This window comes from Mauremys reevesii, linkage group 14 (genome assembly GCF_016161935.1).
Source record: "Mauremys reevesii isolate NIE-2019 linkage group 14, ASM1616193v1, whole genome shotgun sequence".
Lineage (NCBI taxonomy): Eukaryota > Metazoa > Chordata > Testudines > Geoemydidae > Mauremys > Mauremys reevesii.
In genome coordinates, this window is record NC_052636.1 from 24,523,733 (window position 1) to 24,528,563 (window position 4,831).

The 4,831-nt window shown below is 47.2% G+C and overlaps 1 non-coding gene across 1 annotated transcript; it reads right to left on the reverse strand.

The window, feature by feature from the left end:
- Positions 1-3,766: 3,766 nt before the first annotated feature.
- Positions 3,767-3,838, reverse strand: TRNAC-GCA. Its single transcript has one exon. It is a non-coding gene; the product is annotated as a tRNA-Cys (tRNA).
- Between the last annotated feature and the right edge of the window lie 993 nt (positions 3,839-4,831).

A 4,831-nucleotide genomic window follows, 5' to 3' on the forward strand; every position in this document is an offset into this window, starting at 1 on the left:
TTCTCTCTGTCTCCCATCAGGTGAAGGGATGGTGAGTCAGAATGAGGAGGAAAAACCCCATCAGGAAGATGCTGAGCAAGGAGAACCACATGGAACTTTATCAGGAAGATCCAAAGGGAATGTTTCTGGGAGTTATGCACTCCCAGAAAAAACAAAAGCCTGTGAGACTCAGGGGAGGCCAGAGGGAAACTTTAGTAGCCACTCAGACCTTATAACAAGCGACAGAATCAACTTGGAAGAGACACGCTACATGTTCCATGAGTGTGGGAAAAGCTTCAATCGGAGCTCTGCCCTTATCACACATCAGACAATCCACACAGGTGAGAAACCTTATGAACGCTCTGAGTGTGGGAAATGCTTCATCGATAGTTCAGCCCTCATCTCACATCAGCGAATCCACACAGGAGAAGCGCCCCACAGATGCTCAGAGTGCGGGAAAATCTTTAGTTGGAGCTCTACCCTGAACATACATCTTAGAATCCACACAGGGGAGAAGCCCTACACGTGCTCTGAGTGCGGGAAAAGCTTTAGTCACCGCTCTGCCCTTATCAGACATCAGAGAATCCACACAGGGGAGAAGCCCTACACGTGCTCTGAGTGCGGGAAAAGCTTTAGGCAGAGCTCAAACCTTAGCAAACATAGGAAAATCCACACAGGTGAGAAACTTTATGGATGCTCTGAGTGTGGGAAATGTTTCTTTAATCGTTCAGACCACTTCTTACATCACAAAATCACACAGGTGAGAAGCCCTACACATGCTCTGAGTGCGGGAAAAGCATTAGTCAGAACTCACACCGTATCAGACATCAGATAATCCACACAGGGGAGACACTGTACACGTGCTCTGAGTGTGGGAAAAGCTTCAAGCACAGCTCACATGTTGTCTCACATAGGAGAATCCACATGGGAGAGAGTGTGGGAAAAGCTCTGAGTGCAGGAAAAGCTTCAATCAGAGCTCAAGCCTCATTAGACATCACAAAATCCACATGAGAGAGAATTGTAATAAATCCCTTGACTAGTGTTGGCCAAATTTTTTTTTAAATAAATCACATTTGCTCATTCCCACATAGTGATTTTTGCACCATCTTCACCGTGGTCTCTCAGCTCCACCAGATCAGTTGCCTGCTTCTGCCTTTTGCAGCTCACCCTTCTTTGGGGTCAGTCCTGTGATCTTTTCTATCAACTCCTTTCCTTTTGAGTCACAGGAGTGTGTGTCCCTCCAGCCAGGAATGTTCATCCCTCCAGGTGGGGGGAGAGAGGTTTGATCCCAACAAGCTACACTGAGGCAAAAACTACCTGTGCCTGACATCCACTAGGACTGTACATGGCGTTGGCTGCTCAAGTTAGTGATCTTAATGTAAAAAATTGTAGTGCAGATGCAGCCCAGGTGCAGTGGTTGCCATTAGCTTTCCCCTTGACCTGACCTAAACTCCATCACTTTCCCTAGTCTAAACAAACCCTGAGCATCCCGGTTATATTGTTCCCCCATTTCACAGCAATTGTTAGTCATCGAGTTCTCCCTTGGGGAACAAATTGTTTCATTCCCAGTTGCTCTGATGTTGCTGCAGGTTGAGCTGGAGAGCAGATATTTTTATGATCATTTTCCACACTTAAACTATATTGAACTATAACAAAGAGCAGGAACAGGGCAGGGATAGGGGAAAACATCATTTCACCCATTGTAACAACAGATGTAGTTAGGGTAAGTCAGAGGGATTCCCTTATTCCCCATCACCATCCTCCTTCAATCCATGCTAGAACCTAAGAATCGTTTTCCTTTCCCCCGTTGTGGGATGGGAGACTTCCAAAAGTGCTCCCTGTGCTATAGCACATGGCTAAGCTCAGAGAATAAACCCCCAGTAGCCCCTGAGCTTTGCTTTTTGAATTCTCTGTTTCCGATTACTTCAAGCCTGGGCACTGTGATTATTTACCAGTTTCTCTAGCACTGTTTCTACCACTGTTTCTGTAACATTTTTTGTTTTTTATGGGACAGGGTTGTTATTCCTTTGCCTAACCCCAACCTGGAAGGCCAGAGTGTCTGTTTTCTCTGGCCCCTCCCCACAGACAAATCTGACAGGGTTGAACCTGCCAGGAGCAAACAAAAAGGCCCACTGGTCACACACACAAAGCAGATAGACACACACAAGACAGAAGAAACTGAATTATTTGAGCTATCAACATTTCCACTTTCCCACAGCATGTTAGTTCTGAAGGTTGTTTTAATTTGTTTATTTTCTTGGAACCAGAAATGGGGAAAGAGAACACTGGAGACAGTGGAATTACAGCAGGAAGGGATAAGTCTCATGATTCGTCACTAACCAAAGGCTTTGTGAACAGAGCGATAATGTTACTGAATGGTCTGCCTAACCCTGCAGTTAGAAACAATCAGCTCTATGGGTGGTAAATTTACAGAGGCTCTGCTGCTGATCATGAAATAGAAGCACATTGTCTTTAAACAGCTGCTATTTCAATGCCTCTGGAAGTACAGAAAACAATGATCTATGTTAAAGGAAAGTTGCCATTTCTCAGAGCCCCAATTTCTATTGTGTGTGTACAGGAAGGTTTGAATGTGTAGCAGGTAGTTTGGTCAAGCTTAGCTATTTTATGTGTGTAACAGGCTCCTGCCCACCTCCAGCAGAGGTTTCAATCACATACGATGGCAACTTACCGAATGTCACACAAATTAGTCCATCCCTCCCCATGTTCAGTCTCTGACCGGAATGTTCGAATGAGGCAGAGAACTGGGAAAGTATCGCAGTAGGAATACATTAACAAGTGGGATTAATCAGAGCTGGGCTGCAGACAGAGCCTGTTCTAGAGCTGGTGAAGTGACAGGGACACACTCCCGCTTGTGCTGGCTCTGAAATAACAGCAGAAGCAGATTGAAGAGAATGAGCTCATGGGCAGCTGCCCTGTCAGTGCATCACTCACCTGGCAGGTGTTACACAAAACACAACACTTCCCCCCACTGCCAACACTTCATTATACTGTCCATGGGGCTCTTTGTCCTGCAGGACTTTGATCTCTCCGGGTGGTCCATGGTGATTCATAACAGAGCCATTAGGGGAGCAGGAGTCATCCCAATGGAAATCTCTCCACTTCTTTCTCAGTGTTACCTTCTTAGCCCTGGCTTTGGAGATGACATTAGCCTTATCCTGTCTTGATTTTAGGTAGGATATTGATCACCACCTGGGGCTTGGCAGCTTAGAACTTTTGAGGGCTTTTCTCTGCCTTTTTGGTCCCCGCTGCAGTCAGTACATTCTAGACATGGGCATGGTGACCTCCCTGAGGATCTTGACAGCTTTAGCCAGCTTCTTGGTGGCTATTTTCCTGCTCAGAGCCAGTGTCTTCTTCTCATGCCTTGTCCTGGGGGCCCAGCTGCTGGTTGAATGGAAAGGAGCCGAAGTGCTGGTGACTTTAGCCTGCACCAAGTGGCCTTTGCTCGTCAGACTCCTGAACCCCAACTGGATGTGGTTCTTGTTCTTCTGCACAGCACAGCCCTGGAGAGGAGGGATCTGCAAATGTACATTCATATGATCCCTTTGTTTAATTGATGAAAACATAAACTAGACACGTAGAGGCTTGGAACTGATTTCAGCTGATGGACAGGTGTGCTAGGTTTTTATGCATTTGGACAGTGAAATGTTGAGTGTCTCATTCATTTCAAGCATCCCCGTATTGTGGAGCTCCTGAACATAATGGAGAATGGAAATGAAAATGCTTTTCCTTTTTTCAAAAATAAAAACAAAAAAATAAGAGGCCTATTAGAGAGAACTTGGATTTGAAGCAAGGACCACTTGATCTGCAGTCAAACACTCTACCACTGAGCTATACCCCCATGAGAGCAGATACTTTCCCCATTGTAGCTGAAGCACATCAGTGATTCCAATAGCAGGGGCAGGTTCTCTCTGGGGCACAGAGATTTTTCGGGGAGTTGGTGGCTCCTTTCTTTCCTCACCGTGAAGTAAACACAGCTTTTTATTCCATGGTACATGTTTTATGGAATAACAACAGCAGCTTGAAGAAAGAGGAGAGTGAATATCTCACTCTCAGGGCTGACGGTGGCCACGTCCCTCTGTATGGCCGTTGCCATTGCAGGAGAGAAGATTTCAATGGAATTGAATGCCCTGGCTCAGCCTAGAGACACAGAAAGGTTTTGCTGTTCGTTGAACGGCAAAGGAAATTGTGTCTGTATGTGAAACTGAGGAGGGACATGAAATGCCCACAGGGGGGCGCAATGCCCTAAGCTAAGGCAGGAGGGGGAAGGAATGGGGCTGAGGAATGACTGAAGTGGACTCACCTGGGATTGAAATGACATTTGTTTGTGTCGGGCAGTGAGAAAAGCGACATTAATTCAGATGGAGGTTTGAGGCTTCTTTAGCTCCTTGTAGAACTTGAACTTGATTTCCCAGAAGGGAGAAGGGGAAAGTCTGGGGCGGCCTTGAGTCCCTGGCTGGAGCAGTGTATGAAAAAGGCTCCAGAGACGCAGCTGGCAATTACAGGCCACTAAGGCTAATGTCAGTACTAGGCAAATTGGGTGGAATTGTAGAGCCCAATGATTAGACACATCGGTGAACGGAATTTGCTGGGTGTAGCGGGTGGTCCCCTGCTCCTGCCCTGCGGGGCTTGAAGCAGCCCAGAAGAGGGCTGGGGCTGGGGCAAGGAGCCTGGGCTGATTGGGGGAAGCAGGCTCAGCTGTGGCCATGCCCCAGTCAGGCCCAGCTGGCCCCTAGAAGAGGCTGTGAGCCAGGAGTCCAGTCAGTCTCCCTCTGCTTGTAGTGAGAGAAAGGCCTGGCTGCAGGGACCCAAGCAAGACACCTAGATTGGGAGC